Below are 18,491 nucleotides of genomic sequence, written 5' to 3' on the forward strand. Positions count from 1 at the left end.
TAAGATAATGCCTTTTACCCTTTCATTATTTCAGATACCACTGTGTACTGACTTGGTAAATGCAGACCTTTAGTGTTCAGCTGAGCTGTCCAAATATTTAACTGATCAAAAAATCATCTCTGTTTTCTTAGTTTAGTGGAGACTCTTAGTGGTATTCATGTGGTATTAATAAATGAGCACCTAGGAAATTTCTCCAAGAGTTTTGTGTTTGGAAAACCTGTCATCTTTAAAATAGGAAGAAAAAAATTACAAACTATAGAGCATAGCTGTCAGCATCAGTAAATGAACAGAAAAACATGTAATAATATTGGGTCACTGACAACTTCTTGTCTAACTTGTGAGATGCAGACTTTAGAAGTCATTTCATCCAGCTAAACTTTAGTGTGCTGTGAGTATTCAACACTATTTTATAAACATTTTAAAAATAGTATTCTTGCAAAAGGCTATTTACATGTAAATATTTTGTGCAATATTTTTGAAATATAATAAAGTTTGATGTAAGAAGTGTAAGAAATTGCTTTGTTTATTTCTGGATGTACTATATACAATTTATAAGAAAGAGCCTTTACTTGAAATACAACTTTTCTAGCAGTTTCTCTGAAAAAAACAAAATTAAGGAAAAGACATAAACCAAATATAAAGAATTATTCAAAAGTACAAATTAACATATGTACAATGTGACAATTATTAAATGAGAAGCTAAAATGTTACTTTGCAGAGCCACAATCACAGTGACTCATGTCTGCTGTAGCCCCTGGTTAGAAACGTGGATCTTGTGGTTATGGCAGGGAGCTCTGACTCAGCAGACACACATTTACGTACAACTGGTGCTACCAGTTTTCCTGTGTAATATCTAGAATGGAATTTAGGCTAGATTAACAAAACCAGGCAAACACAAGCACACTTGATGCTGCAGTGCTGAGCAGCTTTGTGCTTAACTCACTACGTTACAGTTTCTACGCAGTGCGCAGGACACTTTGAGCAGAGAAGCACTTCTTGATGGGCCAACTTGAAAATAAGAATGTAGTTCAATTTAAACCCTTATCCTATATTTAGGTGTTTTTCTCATTGCTGCAGTTGATGCCTCCCATTCCAACTTTACAGTCCAAATTGTACTCTTCAGATAGTTGCCTGTCTCCCTTCTTTCAAAAGCTGTGTACAAGTGGTGATAGTGATGCCCTCTCACTTCTGCTTTTATACAGTACCTTACTGGTTAAAGCACTCTCTTAAGATAACAGAAACCCAGATTCAATACCCTACTTTGACTGAGAAAATTAAAACAAAATTCCTTTAGCCTTTCAATCTCCCTCCTAATGACCAACATAAAGCTCATGAAAAGATAAGTACAGCTTCTACCTCACATGTTTTAACTATTCTGTGATGGGGAGGGAAAAAGACAAAAGTTGTTAACTAGATCAGAGAATGTCACTAAGGGAAGCAGGCCTTCTAGCAGACCTTCTGAAGGCCTTCAGCTAAAGGCAACAAGATAATAAGTCTTTTTACTAAGACTTGATCCCTAGTCCTGTTGTCTGTGGAAGAGATTTCTTTCCCTATTTCCATTAACCTGACCACTTTTGACAAGAAGGTCCACTGCCTATAAACAGGAGTGGACAGTCTACAGCAGTGCACAGTACAGGCTACTGGGTTTATCACAGTTTTGCAGGCACATGTGCCCCTACAGAATATGGCATATAAGTAGAAATCTCAGATAGAAACTGCATTTACATTACACCTTGAAATAAGTAAGAATGCATTACTCTTGATAGATTCAAACTGTTTCCCTAGGGTTGAGTGATAATGCTTTACCAAGTTGTTATGGATCGCTTGAGTTTATTCTGTAAAATGTATGAGCGCATCAATGAGAATCTTAAGGGTGGAAACAAAATACTACAGACAGCAGCCTTATGGTAAAATGATAAGAACATCAGCTTCTAACTCTTAAAATCTTTTTAACTTGGAAATGTTTGGTACTTTATATTAGATGTTTCTTAAAATCTTGCAAAGTATTTTTTAGTCACAGTATTTTGATTCATGCTGTCTTTAGCATGGAGCAGTATTTATATTGCTATATTTTTTTCTCTTTTTTCTCTACTAATATTTTTCAAGAAGTGCTCTCTTACTTTCTGCTGATAACTAATAATCTCCAGTCAAGCATAGCTTTGCTGTTGGGAACAGTGACAGATAAAGAACACTATCAATAATACTTCATTAACAGCATGGGAATAGTCTTAAGTGTCTTAACTCTTTCACCTAAAGAATTTTGATAAGTCTTTATTGAATCTGAGTTTTTCCATCAAAGACTCCATTTCAAAATGTAGGTTTGGGTAAGGAAGGACACACCACAGAACTGAGCTATATTTGATTCATAAAACTGAAAGTTTATTATCTCCATTGACACATCTGGGTGTTCTTTCCTGAGGACAATTTTTCTGACATTCTGCCTTGAGCTGTCTGCCTCACTTCTTTCATTATGTCTTACTCAAATAACTGAATATGCTTAGACACCACAAGAGTCAGTGGGAATGGGATTGTGGTCTTTGAACTTCACAGAATTGCATCAGATTCTTTTAAGACTGAGCTCATTGTTTTCATTGCTTATTACATCCAACTTAAGTGCAAAGTGAAATGCAAAACAGAAGAATGTATATAATCAATTTATTTATTTTGAAACTTCAAAAGGTTGTTATTGTTTCAGATAAGAGGTAGCTGCAACACTGAGTTTATTGAACTTCTGTATTCTACTTCTCAATATTTTTTACATAATAACATCCTCTCTGAACTCCAACTTTATTAAATTTACCTATGCTTATGGTGCAAAACAAGGGTTTTTTTTTTCCCCAAGCAGGTAATTTGTAGATTTTTATCTGTACTCAGCATTATTTCACACATGTATCTATTTTAAAAAAACAAACCACCTTTGTCATGAGAGCTATGCTGTAAATAACAGTGATAAACTTCTTGTTGCTTAACACATGATCTGTTAATGAATATGTACAGGTCTACAAATGACACTCAGAAAGGATCTGCAACTTTAAGTATTGAAGACACAGAAAAGCATAACAATCTTATCTAGTACTCTGCAGCTGTTACTGTATTAAAAGTTTCTTTGCTAGCCAGGTCATTCAATCTGTTCTTACCTTGTTTGGGATGTTTCAGGCACACAATTTACAATTTGGAGAGGAGAAAAGGGTGTTTTTATTCCCACTTCTTTTTATATGTCTGTCAAAGTAAGAATGCTACAAAAACATAGATATGTTTTCTGTTGTTGCAAACAAACACTGCAGGGTTAAAAGATTCAAGAGATCTCTCTTTTGTCCAACTGAATGCTGTTCCCTTCTAATCTGCAGTTTATAAGATCACAGGAAACCACAAAGAACATATTTCTTCTTAAAAATCTACTACTTGGTAAATTAATACTTTTATAATTTTGTACCAGCACTTAAAGTACTACAGAAACCTAAACCCCAAATAATATGAAACAAAATAATACCATGCAGTTTGTTGACTCCTAATAGCATTTATCATTTTCACATGCATTTGCTTTGCATTGCATTTGAAAACTGAACACCAAAAGTTCTTGTAAAGCTTGAAGGTTAATGGCATTAGTCTGCCCCTTGACTATAGGAAGCTGTCTATCTAGTTTAAACCGACAGATGTGCTTTTACAGCTGGAGCAATACACAGATATTTGAGTTTTGGCCTTCTGGGAGAAAGTAGTGGGTAAAATAGCAAGAAATGCCACTGAGCAATTTTTCCAGAAAAGATTGATCAAAGTTTGGAGTGTATCTTGACCTGAGAAGACTGAAGAATTCACAGGAGTCTCTCTAAAACAACCTTTTTTGTTGACTGAAAAAGTTATACCAAAAAGACTAATGGAATTGTATTATTATTATATTATATGAATTTATTCCAAACAAAATATATTAGTTTGATGGCTTTAATGTATTTGAAAAACTCACTGAATAATTTCTTCACAATATAATATTTTTCAATATTTTTTCTTAATTTAGAATTATTAAATATATGGGCAAAACTTTTATATTAATTTTTTCTGTTAATATAAAAGTAATATGTAAGTTTTGGTGTCAAAGCATGCATTTTTTTGTCCAAGTTTATTTCCACGAAAGAGATAAATTACTTCTGCAAGTCTTTCTAATTTCATCTAAGAATCCTGAGATAAGCTCTATCTGATAATGGCTTGTATGAATTAAGTGACTCTTTAAATACCACTTTTAAGATGCAACTTCCTACATTTGTGAAAGAAGTTATACAATATGTATTGTATTGCAGCAGAAATGGTCTTGGTGACCCAGAAAATCTAATTCAGTCCTATCATATCCTAAATATGCATAAAACTGGCTCTGGCTTAAGAATTATTCAGGTCATAATGACTGAAATATTGTACATTTTGTCTTCTCAGAAATAATTTTCAGTATAGAATTTTTGCCTAACTAGGACTTTTCTGAGAGAAGCAATAATTACAACATACTTGGAACTTAATGGATTTGCGAGTCATTTCCTCATTCTCTGTAGAAAGTGAAGAAAGTCGTACAAAAAGTGCTACTGTTGATCTCTAAGGGCTAGCACTGAATTCCCCTGAGATAATACATAGATAGCATCTAAAAGTTTGTTTGGAGTAGAATTGCACTGAGGTCACTGTTCAAGACAACAAACTTTCTGCTGCATTCTCTGACCCCAAAAGGTTAGAGTTTAGGAATTTCCTGGAGAGATTCTGTTTGGTCTAACATTTTTATGAAAGTATCAAGGGGATAGTTAAGAGCAATAGTGAGGTTATTTTCCCCAGAGCTGTAAAACTCTTTTATCTAGCCAAAAATACTTTCAGGGAGATGCCTGTTAGGTCTGTGTGAATGCAGAAGAGAAATCAGAACAAGGAAACTGGTTTTTGCAGGGGTCTAGGAACACAGCAATTTTTTAAAAAACTACTTTTGTGTTTACTTTGACTAAATATATTAAGTGCATTTATTTAAGTAGCATAGCAGTCTAATGTTTGTGTTTTGCAGCACATGAAAAGAAAGTTCTTTAACATTTATTCATATTTTTGACCTATTTTCATGTACAAAACTCATTAAAACATGGAAGAAAACAGATATATTTTTCATTGATGTAGTGAATTTGCTAATGATGTAGCCTGAAAAAACAGCTGGACACAGCTGACTGGACCCTTGATGATACAACTTTATTCATGATAACTAAGAGGAAGTCAGAGGAAAGTTAACTTTGTCATAATTGTTTTTGTTCAGTTTTCTTCTACTTGATTTGTGGAATATTTCAATTCCAGACATGTACTGCACATCATGCAATGATATAAAAACATCTTAGTGAAGAAAGAAATAAGAGTAGCTTTGTACAATCCACAACACTGGTAGTTTCACAGCAGAAAAACTGATTTTCAAGAGTATCCAAAAAGATACATTTTCTGACAAACTCGGCATGTGTTCTTTATCAGTGTGTAATTTAGGGCGTCTGTAATAGCTCATTAGTACATCTGCAGGCAGAATGTCAGTGCAAATCCTGACAGGTCGAGGCAGACAAGCCCCCCAGCACAGGACAGCGCTGGAGTCGATGCTGATATGGGGGACAGCAGCTGATAGTGTGGCTGCTGGCAGCAGGGGACACCCAGCACCCTGGAGGCCAGCTCAGCCCCCTTCACATGGGCACACCACAGGTGAGCTGGTACAAACAGGGACACAGCGTGGGCTTTGAAAGAACAAGCTGGCTGTAGATCCTTTAGTGGGCACAACTATTCAGGAGCACCCTGATGGCAAAGTCAGAATAGGTGCTAAAACCATGGTGTCTCTTACATTGACTGTGACTGTTGGTCACCAGTCACCTAACCTATCCCACTGCTACATTCTTCATTTCCACTCACTGGGGCACCTACAGCTTGAGTTATATTCACATTTGACGTTCACTTCTTGATTAACTTGCAGCATGGTCTTGTTTTCTTTGATAATTTATTCTTTATTGCTAAGACTCTGTTCAAGTTTTAGCCATATGTAATTGTGTTCTTGTTGACGAGTGTGCTTGTTACCCTCATTCCATCAACCTGTTTTCCTTTTTCCATCCCTATCTCCCACACTTCACTTTTCATCTAGGGCCTTACTGAAGGCTAGATTCCAATTCGTAGAATTGGAATAATTTCTTCAACCTTACTGTTTCATATGGATTCTCACATTTTGGTTTTTGTCTGAGTCCTATAAATACAAACAAATAGCAGTAATAGGGTTATCCTCCATATAGGTTTAACACTGAATATTAATGGAATTGTCATTCATATAGGCTTATTATTATTTCATTGCTTTCTCCTGGGGGTTCTGTAGGTGGTCACTTTCAATAAAAAGTTTCTTTGGAGGAGAACTGCTTTGTTTTTCAGTATCTTGGAGATATCTATAAGGTCTTCAGGGCAGACACTATGTCTGTTTTCTGTGTGGTCAAACAAATCACAATAACCTCCATCTTACAGCCATGCAAAGGGCAGCCCAGATTTCATAGAACATATCAGAAGGAACATTTTGTTAGTTGGATCTAATTTTGGTTATCAGGACTAAAACCAAACCAAATGGTCCTTGTCCATCATGATTTTTCTCACTCCCTGCAAGTGAAGGATGCTTAGATCAAACACATCTGATTGATACAACCCACAGGAGTCAGTTCAGTTTAAGTCAATACTGAAGATCTAGGGTACATATTACACAAAGAGAATCACTAAGCTTGAGCAACAGCTCCTTTCATGGCTATTTATTCCAAATAATACACTCATATAATACTATCTTATAAATGTAAACTAGGTTTTGCTTTTCTAAGCTTCTTATATAAACAGTATAACACAGCTTTCAGCTGACCAGTTGTGAAAGGTTTGTATGACTTCTAATAATGTGCTATTTACAGGCAAAGGCTAATAGTAAAATCTGGCACTTTGTGTGCAATTTGGATCTTTATCTACAATAAGTAAAGGTTTTAATTCTGTATTTTCACTCAACTGCTAAATTAATTAATTTCATAAAACTTTTTTAAAACTTTTTTGTATAAACCTGTTTGTATGAGCAGCATGTATTCCGACAAGGAGCTCACTGATTCAGAAACCAATCAAGAATTTATAAAAATAAGTTCTGATATTAATATTCAGTTTATTCAGGGTGCTGCTATAGCAATTCATAAGATGCAACAAAAAAAAAAATCTACTTCTACTTTGGAATAAACTTTTTGTAGTACTTTTTTTCTCTCACCATTTTGTATCTATCAGCAAGGAGAATATTTATGTGAGCCATTTGCACTGATGAGTTCATTAGAGTAGAGTGAGGAAAAACTTTTAGTTTGCAGAAAGGAGAAAATACAAGACCTCCCTAAGTGTTCACTAGAAGGTTTTGGGAAGAGGAAGCTGGTTACTAAGAGGAAGTTGAAGGTAACCTTTAAAACTAGAAACAGGCAGGGTGAGAATTAGGACAGCCTTCTTACCAAGGACTGTTCAGGAATATTTCTTCTAGCCTCAATGCCTCTTGAGAGCTAAATGACGTGTTACCATCTGCTGGGAACTGCCCAATGAAATCAGATATTTTCTGCAACTGGGATTAAGAATAGAGGTAATTGCCACTAATGTACCAAACCAAATATGGTAAGAAGGGAATGTTACAGAGTTCTCAGAGGAATTAATGAATTTGAGTAATTGAATCATCAATTCTTAATTAAAAAAAAATCATGTTTTTTGTACTCTTACAGGGTTGCTTTTCTGTCTGGAATTGAGATTCCATTGTGTCATTAAATCAGTATTAACACATTCAATTTTGGGTCTTGGCTGCTGCCTCTAAGATTTCATGTCTCTTAAAAGACATTTTTAAAGATATTTTTTCCTAAGAGAAGGCATAACAACTAACTGGGAAATTTCAGGTCTTCCTAATGACCTTGCACTTGAATAGCCACTTTTATCCCCAGAGGATTTAGTGGCTCTTAAACTTAATAGCAGCAAAGTGCTTTAGAACAGGATGAAAAGAATCCTTCAGCAGTTGAAAATGAATGGTAGAAAAATAAGTTAAGTGCTATTATTTCATAACCAGACCAATTTCAACAGTTCAGGAAGGCATTCTGTAGAGAATATGGAACAGAAAAGGAGATGTTTTTTTTTTCCTAAAATCTGCCTGAGGAAGCATGAATTTTAGTTGTAGTTGTCAATATAAGTTTTGTAACTGAGGTTTTGTCACTAATCCTTGCTTAGATGACTTTTTATTGTAAACAAAATAAAACTGATCTGCTAAATTCAAAATCATCAACCTCAAAGATTTACATGAAAATTTAAAATTTTGTCTTTTAAAAAATGTAATAGAGGATCTGATATATCTGAATTCTGAGAGGATAAATCTGAAATAGGTATGAACATCTTTCCCACTCCGTATATCCAAACAGAACAAGCTCCAGATTTCCAGTTAGAAGTATTATATGTACAGTTTATCTGAAATAAAAAGAAGTTCCTTTTAAAACTGAAATTTAACCTCAAGCAGTACGCACATAGATGAAAAGTCTTCACTTTTCTGTTGCTGCTTAATAGCCATTTAATGGGCAATAAAGCTTGGTCCCTAAATGCACTCTACTGTGTAGTTTGTCCTTGAACTCTCAAGTGCTGCATTGGCCTCCAGCTGTTAGCAGTGCACCACACTAATATTAGCAAGAGGTATCATTAGTGCTACTAAATGTGAAAAGAGGAGTATTTAAGTTACCGTGATCTGGAACATAAATAAACTGTTACTTCATATCCTCTCTTCAACCACTCTCTGTGGCTGTGTTTACATCTTCCTGCTGGGACAGATCATGGCGTGCACTACGGTCCAAATTAGACATGTATTCAAGGAGTGTCATGGTTCTCATCCAAATCGGGAGTCTGTGAAGAATAAAAACCAGGTCATGAGGAAAAAAATAATAAAAATCCATCTTCTTGGGTGTTTCTTCAAACACTATGACTAGAGTAACTCATAGGTATCCCAGTTCCTAAATTCTCTTATCTTTTTATTTCTTTTTCACGTGGGTGCTTTTAGAAATAGCAATTCTACAACATTTAAATTGTTTTGTTGAGGAAAAAATATTTCTAATTTTAAAATGGCAGTAATTTTATTTTCACCAAAATGTAACTTTTTATATACCATAAATTCATTAATTAAGAAATGCTTTTATTATCTTCATTATTTATTAATCATTCTACTCATTATCTCATTACTTTTTAAAAATTTTACAGTATGAGCTTAATGTAGCAAGAGGAAAGACAGACTTTATTTTTGAACACTCCTTGGTTCCAAGAAACAATCCTGCACTCAGTATCTTTGTCTTCTTTGAGCTATGGTTAAGTGAAAGTTAACCATAGCTCAAAGAGCCTGATAACCAGCCTGATTTCACTGTTCCCACCAATATGGCATAACTCTGGAAACTTGGGAAGGAAAGAAGACATGAATAAAAAGTCTTGCATTCCAGAGCAAGGGAGTATTCTCAAGAAGGGGGGGGGGAGCAGTAGGGAGAGGGAAACTGGGGCTTTGTCTCTCGAAGCATAACAGCATGTTTATAATAGAGGAAACACATACCCTTAAAAACTGACTTGATTGGAAGAAAATTACTTTTAGCCAGCTACTGAAATCCCTAAGCACATGCTGGTTTGTTTAATGGGAACCGATTTTGAAAGCATTTATGGAATGTATAGAGGGATCCTGTCTGAAAACACATACAAGGAAGGCATACCAGCTGCAGCTATTCCCTTCATCCTCACTGACATTAGCAATTTAAGATTTAGTCAAGCACAAAACACCCATGACCTTCTGAGCCATGCAGTCCCACAGAAAGCAGTCGACCTCTGCAGTTAGGCAAGCCATCATGAAGAAACATCACTGTACCACAGAAGACCTAAAATAAATCTGCAACAGTATTGAAAACTGTGGGACACTGAAATAAGAAAAGTTGTAAATCTGTGTCCTCTCTTGTCTGTTGCAATACTCTGTTCTCAGGATCTTTATCCCTGTAAAGCTAGCCAGAGAACAAGACTAAAGAGGACTGTAACTCAGCATGTTTTGTTCCTATTGTTCTCCCTGACATCAATTTTTCTAGCTTTAAAAGTCATCCAAAAGCAAATTTTGAATCGTGTTTCTACCTGGTTTCTGCCTTAAAAAATAATCCACGGTTTACAGAGAAATCTCCATGCTATATGAATTCATTGTATGGTTGATCAGAGGCTTGTAGAAGTAGCTCCATTGCCACTCCAGCTCTCTAGGCTGCCCATTTTTTAAGTATCAGTTCATTACAGAAAAATGTACCTGGCTGGGTAAAGTATTTTTTTTTCCCATAGTTAGTGAAGAATAACTAGAAATATACATAAAGGAGGGGGGTTTAGTACTCAATTAAAACTCCTTTTTAGTATTTATCTTTGTTGTTGCTAATCAGAGCTTTTCCAGTGATCTAGTTTACAGCATGACTCTCCAAGCAGGGGCAGAGGCATTTAATGAGGGTAGAAGTGAACAGAGTAAGGGAGAAAATGATCTGGTGGAGACAAAATGGATGTGGGAAATTCCTAAGTTAAATCAGTAATTTACAGTTCCAAAATCTACTCTAAGCACATTAGTGTGGGACATTTTATTGTCCCACAACTTTCTTAGTTATTTTCTCAGATCAGAAGGATGTCAGCGGAAGAAATTGAGAAGAACTCCCAAAGCAGATTTTTGCCTTTTAATTTTGAAAGGCAAAGCACTGTCTAGGAGACAAGCATTCCTACAGGGTCCTAGGTCCCAGATGAATTAATTTCTCCCTCAGATACCCTAAGTAATATCACAACATGCCAAAATGTTTACTTAAGGTGCAAGGTACTCACTTATTCCAATAAAAAGTAAAAAAAAAATCTTTGTAATTAATGGAGTTATTGTTCACAACAGAGAAAATAAAAATATCCACCTAAACATCTGAATTCAAATTTGTAGGCAAAGATTGACTAATTGAAATAAAAAAAATTTGTATTCTTTGTAAAGCTTGTGGGTGAAAATAGTTTTATGATACTTGAAGCAAAAATTCCAGGTAAAATCCATCTTCATAATAAAAAGAAATTTTCTCCTGAAAAAAAAAGGAGGGGAATTTGCCTGAATGGTTCTTGTGAGCCCTCAGCATATTTTTTTTTCCTTCCATAGGGAAAGTAAAAGGAATGATGATTAATGTTGGCAGCATTCTTAGCAGAATTGTAATATATATTTAGCCACTGAGTTCACATTTCTAAATAATATTATAACAAATGTGCTTCATTAGTGGTGTACGTAGCATTATAAGACCTTTGCAAGCATTACGAAACTTCAAAAAACGCCCAAGGCAGTCTGAACAAGGGAGATTTGGGGGTGATTTTTCACTCTTTTTAAACAAGAAGTGTTCTTAATGAATGCATAATGAAAAGCTCTTTCTTCTCTGCATTATCAAATACATTTTTATTGATTGAAAGCCACAGTTACATTAATTCTTTTAGTGTCATTAAATTCACATCCCTTGCACTACATTACATTTGCATTTATTATTTCCCTTTCTAAGACATGACTGAGAAATAAGAACTTTTAGCCTTTTGCTATTGGCCTGAAAATGTATTTTACAGCTTTATAGCCTGAGAAAATTGTATTTCAGATGGAGAATGGGAAGAAAACCCCTTATCTTTAATACAAATACCATGCCCTCTCCTATCTTCCCTTTAGTAGACATGTTCTATGTTGAGAACTTCCCATACAAAGGTTTCTTCATGTTCCTAATTATCCTCCTGGGCTGTGACTCTGTGCTGTGATTTTACTGTTTTTAATTTGAACGAGTGAGACTTTATTGTAGCTAAGCAGCAGATCAGTCAGGTAGAGTGAAATTGATACATATTCTCTAACATGCTGCTAATAAGAAAATTATTTATTGAGGTTGGCATATTGGAACAACAGTAATTTCCCTTGGCAAATCTCTTCCACTGAATGAAAAGCAGCCTTACTGTAGGTATTTCTTCAGCAATGATTTCAGGTCATCCCTCAGTCATATGGTTAGGTTAATCTAAAGCTAAGACTTTGTAAGAACAGACAAAGACCACCTCCAAGGAGGATTGGCAGAGATTAGAGTTATCTTACTCAAAGTACATAAAATAATAAAATGCTCTGTTGAATAGTTTTGGTCTGATAGCTGGCATTATTGAGCAGAAGTTTTCACTGAATCTTCCATGCTTATCTTACTAATCATCCCTCTTCCCCAAAAGATTAGCTACTTCATACAATCACGTAGAATGTGAACATTTGGTACAGAAAGAAACCAATCCAACATAAACCCCCCGAAGGCCAAAATAAAAGTGAAAAAAAGCTGAAACTTTTTGGGAATATGGAGAATATTCAAAAATTATTTTTCACGGTATCAGACCAAGCTGAATTACTTAAGGTGTTTATCCACTTACTGAAAACTGTTAGATTAAGGCAGCAAGGATGGAATCAATGGACCTTAGAAGCTCACCAGGCTCAACCACTCTACACAAACAGGGTCAGCTAATCCTATGTGATTCCTGGAAGGTGCTTGTCTGGCCCTGAACATGCCCAGACAGACACACCATATATCCTCACATTCCAACTTGTTTCAGTCCTTAATTATGACCTACTGTAGGATTTTTCTAATTACAAATGAAAATCCCTTGTTCCTTCCTTGTTCTCTGCCTATACAGAGTATATATTAATCCCTTCCTCTTTTATGTATCTGAACTGTTTTCATGCCCACCATCTTTTCCTCCTCAGCCTAAACAATCACATTTTTGCAGTTTTTTTCTTTGAAGTCATATTTCCAAACCTGCTGCACCAAGAGTTGTGTACAGAAGTCTGGCCTGTGCATTACTCCCCATAAAGCAGGAAAGCCATCACATTTTCAAAGAGGTACCACAACAAGATGAAAATGAGGAAGAATTTAAGCTTTTTCTAGATGAAGCTACTACACACTATCCTTATAAAATGCTAGTTCTGTTATGATGGGAGGGTAGAAAAAGTGGTGAGAAGTACCCATTTTTACATTAAAACCTTGTCCATTGCATGAATTCATTAGGAATTGCATGTGCTGCTCAGATAGAAGACAGGAAACATTTTTCATGGGTCTCTAAAGAAAGCTGAAGGAGTCTGTGTGTCCCCAGGAAAGCTGCTTTTGACCTATGACAGAGGCTGAACAATTTTATTACCCTTTGAATTATAGATTGACTAGAAGAACATAAAGAGCAGATACAGTTGCTGGTTGCTTTAAAGAAACATGAAAAATATTTCTGTTGGATGGGCCCAGAAACATTCATGAAGCAATCGAAAACTCTTTTGACTGATTAGAATTAAGAAGAGAGATGTACTGGAGAGTTATGCTGTCAAATGTTTTTCACCACTCGACATGTCAGCAAGAGGATTTGGGCAGGTGCTATGAGACAAACAAAGTATGTGTTTATGCACATTTAACACCTTTCTGCAGGCACTCTTGCCTCACACTGTCACCCTGGGCTGCTTTCAGCACGTAATGTGCTTCCCAGGGATAAAAACAGCACAGATATAGGATTTTGCAGAACACAGCAGTGTTTGGGAAAACTGAATAGTTTTGGAAAAAGCTGTGATACCTGGGCTAATGCTCAGAAAAGGGGAGGAGATAAATGTCAGTCCTCAACAACTCTTTTCCTACTTGTGCCAATACAGCAGGCAAAATACTGTATGGTGGATGCTATTGCCAGTAGGTCTGCTTCAACAAACAAGAAACAGATGTAAAAATACTTAAACAGAAAATACCTGTACAGATATTGATTTTTTAGGTGCTCAGCAGTAGCTGAAGCTGCAGTTCTAAGATTTTATAATGAGTATTTGAGAGTTTTTCTAGAGATCTCAAGGAAGATTTACTTTTTTTCTAACCGAAATTTAGGTAAAACTCATGTTTCCCAAAAGTAATTGGCAAATATTTATGTGGGATTTTGCTTGTTATTTTATAACCCAACATTTGGTTGGGTTTTGGTTTTATTGTTTTGGGGGTGGATTTGAGTTGTTTTTTGTTTGGGTTGGGTTGTTGTTTTATTTTTTGGGGAGGGGGCTTGGTTGGTTTTGCTTGTTTGTTTGATTAGTTTTTGGGGGGAGTTGGGGTTTTTTGAGGGGAGCTGATTTTTTTTGTTTTAGGTGGTTTTTTGGTGGTGGTGCTGTTGGTATTTTGTTTAAATTTTGTAGCAGGATCATTTGCAAACTGATGGAAGTAGCTGGTGATTTAACATTCACTCCATGAAATTAAGGAAAATAAAGAGATACCCAAACCTAGACACATACCAATTTACTTACTAAGAAACTTTTCCAAACCAGAAGTGATATTCAGCTCCAATTGTAGAACCTGAAAGCACAGAGATATTAAGAAAGGCTATTGGTACAAGTAACTGTCAGCATACTCTCCCTTTTGGAATCTAATATTACTTCTATAGGGCTAACATATATATAATAATACAAAGTCACTACTTCAAGAAAGAAAGACCTGAGAAATAGAAGTCCCACCAAAGTCCTTTCTCAAATGAAGGAGGGACAATTTTTATTATGTGATTTATCAAAAGATCTCAGGAACATGTTGAAATATGTGTTTAACCCTATGCAAGAAGATTATTAGGGAGTGAAAAAGCATGCACTTAGTGATCGAAAATAAAGAGTGACACTGAAGAAACTGTTGCTTCTTGCTATCCATGCTGAGGTCCAATCAAGCAAAAGAATCCAATTAATTAAAAAGCAATGATGGATTTTTTATTGATGCCTACATGAATATGAATTTAACCTTTTTGTAGACTGCTCTTAATTCCTTGGTATAAATTTATTATAAGTAATTTTAAAAAGCAAGGTCATGGATGATTTTAGTGGCAAGAACAATTTAGAGTGTTTTTTACTTAAATAAAGTTTGGACCTATCTCCACAAAAATATGATTACATATGTCTTTATCATCTCCTGACTCTCCAGCAGATAAAGACAAACTAATGTTTCTCATTAGAAACTAATCTGCAATTACTCTGGTCAGATAAGGAAACAGATAAAGAAAAGTATCAATGTTTGTATCTTGGATATGTGAAAGATTAAGAGAAAAATACCAACTTGTTATATTCATTACTAACAGACACATAACAGTATAAGGTCACTACCCTAAGAAAGTATTACTTCAAAATATTTAGATCTTACTGATGGATTTAGGTGTTTTTTTGTCTTGCCAAGCTCTTTGAAAAGTTCCCAGTTTCTTATTGATTGCACAAAATCTTGTGTTCAAGTGGTTCAGGAACTTAAATTTTAAGTCCATGTGAAGTATGCCAAGAGCATGAAACCAAAGTTGAAGGTGTTTCCATGGAAGAATGAAGGTTTTGCACTCTGCATATGTTTTTTTCCAGTTAATAAAATGTAGAAAATCACCATTAGATTATGGACAATTGTTCCAAGGAAAAAACTTAGCAAAGCATTTGGAAAAACCTAAGTAAGAAAACCATAAATACATGTTCCATAATAATCCTGATGAAGTATCACATAAACATACAAAGCTGATTTGCAGAAGACCACTCAGGTAACAGGTATTGATCAAGCTATTAATTTTTCTGTGTCACAAGTCTGATGTTAACTTAGAAAGAGGGAAAGCTGTGCAGAAACTCTTTAGCTACCCAAAACTGAGAAGCTAATTAACATGTCTGGGACAAGGACAGACTGCTTCTTTCATGACTTGGTCCCATCTCCAATTTGAACCATGTAGATTCACACAGACTTAGCCTGAAAGTTTATGTAAGATTTACTGGGCTTTATTGCAAAACTGATGAAACACAATTCTGTCACCCTCTTGTAAGTCATCTAACTACAAGTCCAAGTTGACTTTTTCTATCTTTAATATGTACTAATCACTTACAATTTTTTTCCTGTGGTACAGGAAGGGTGATCTAATAAAGAAGCATTGCAAAGAACATTATTTAACCTAGAAAAGCTGGCAATCAAGCTTCTGAAGGCTTGCAGGTTTTTTTTTTGCCAGAAATATTCAAGTTTCAGTGTTGGACAACCATATTCAGTAACAAGCTAGACTCCAATCCAGCCTAGTTGCTAGGTATGACTGCAATTTACTAGAACATATCTAGTGAAGCAAACAATACTAGATAACTGACAAAGTAATGTATGTGCTTACATGTCCCTTGAAGGAAAATTCAGTGGAATAATGCTTATGGCTTCCTGGGGGATACAGTTACTCTCATAAAGAAAAGAAATGCATTATAGAGAAGTTCTAATATAGCATGGGAAGAGTCCTTACCCCATAATGGAAATTGGACCTTTTATTTTAACTAAGTGCAAATCTTTGAAACTGCTATTGAAAATGAAATTGTCAGTAAAGAAACAGCTCACCTCAGCAAGGGGAGGAGTGCCCTTTGCCCAGTTTTGAGGGAGATGGATCTTGTGAAGAACTTCATAAGTATTTGGGGTCTGCCTCACAAAGCCATTTCTATAATGTGAGAAATGGAGGACACAGGGAAATCACATAAGCAACAATATGAGGTATTTAATCCCAGTGGAGTCTGGGTGGCCTCAGTAAATAAAGAGGCCTCATTTCTCCCAAAACCTTACCAGTCTGTAAGAGGGTGACTCTAGTAAAAATGGCTACCCTCATACATATGTAAACATTCTACTTTTTTTTCACTGTTGTGTAGTAGATCTATATTAGAGCTGTAACCTCCATCATAAGCTTAAAATAAACAAAATAAATTAATCATCATTACTATGATAATAAAATTAATAAAAGTCATAAAACAATCAAAGCCATTTTTAAAGGGCAATATCTTAATCCTCTTTCTCCTCATTACTTTGGCATAAATTTTTCTGTTAGGAAATTCCCCAGCATCATAAAACTATACAAGAAGTCCTCATGTTGCTTCATGTTAATAAAAAGAAAATAGCAGCTTTGGTGATCTGTATTATTCAAACTTGTTTCAATGCAAAGTCGTAACTTTCATTCCATCCTGCAAGGAATTAGGAACCAGCTGTCTTTAATCTGCTCTGCTGTTCTAGTCAATCACAGCTCTCCTGAGCAGCAGGGAAAGGAGGATTCAGGTGTTGACACTTGCTTCTGATTGCTGTGTGCTGATAAAGCACAGCTGCCCAGATGAGGAGAAAGTGGCATGCTTCTCCAAGCCTGAGCTTTTCATTTTGGCACCATCTCCACTGGTTAGTTCCTTGATTAATTCAACAAAGATTTTGTCATGTTTTTGTTTGTTTCTGGTAGTCTATACCCATGTAAAGATAGATTAATATCCATGTAAGGCTAGGTTAAATGATTACTTCTTAGTATAAAATCTTGTTGTTGTTTGAGCTCAAGCATGGTAGTCACATTGGTGTATTCATGTTTCCTGAAAACCAGCCTAATTTAGCAGGGCCTTTTGTCCTTGTATTTAGCTAAAATTCACTTCCTTTTATATTACAGTGCTATGTAGCATAGAAGCTGTAGCAAGTAAGTAGAAGTGAAGTAAAGAATTTTCATAGCTTCCATTTAAATGGGTTTCAGTACTGGCATTCTCATTTCTCTATAGAAGTAGAGGAATCGTAATGAAGAATCTCTTTTATTGTAATAGTTTAATATTTCAGTACTCTAGCAAAAGAGTGATATTAAAAGGCAACAAGTCAAAACTCTCCATGAGAGAAATTATGGTGCCAGAAATGGCTGACATTTGTGCTAATTTTAAATTAAAATATGGCCAGAAAACATGGACTAAACTGGGGACAAAAAACCAGTTTGGGCAGTATTTTCTTTTTTGCAAAAGGAACATGATTTGGTCCCTGGAAGAATATTAAATTGTACTTAATCTATATTAGACTGTTCTAAACCAGATGACTTAGTCATTAAATAATATTACTTAGTGTTGTAAACGAATGTGGATAATATTTTTTATGCCAAAATTTTTGCTGTAATGAGTAGGAAAGGAGTTTAGAAAAGCTTACAAGGAATTAGTCCACAGGTTGTTAATGATCCACTTCCTCACACAAACCTGTGCGTTTAGCACCTGATTTTTATTATCCTCTTTGCTAAAGCTCTTATTTGAACTAGGAGTAAATCTTATGATGCATAATACTTTATTGAATACTTATTTTCTTATTTACGTGCTTTGTTGACTTCATAGAACCTTTAGGTGGGGAAGTCAGGGAACATCATGAAATAGAAAAATCAAGGAAAAAATAGCATTGAGATCACAAACAAGGAATATGTTTATCTTAAAAAGAAATATAATTCAGTATTTCTGAAGACATAAGGTTTCAGTGATATTAAATAGATCAACAGGAGTAAAAATGTTGTTATTTATATACTACAAGTTGCAAGCAAAATCAGTACAGCTCTGTTGCTGTTATGACGAGTGCCCTGTTTTACTGTCTGCCCTATGTTTTCTCTTCCTAACCACCAAAATCACTCAAGTTTATTACCTTGCCTAGCTTCTTAGCCAGACAGCCATTACTGAAACTGCTTCACCT

The sequence above is a fragment of the Melospiza melodia genome, chromosome 5 (assembly GCF_035770615.1).
Source record: "Melospiza melodia melodia isolate bMelMel2 chromosome 5, bMelMel2.pri, whole genome shotgun sequence".
Taxonomy (NCBI): Eukaryota; Metazoa; Chordata; class Aves; order Passeriformes; family Passerellidae; genus Melospiza; species Melospiza melodia.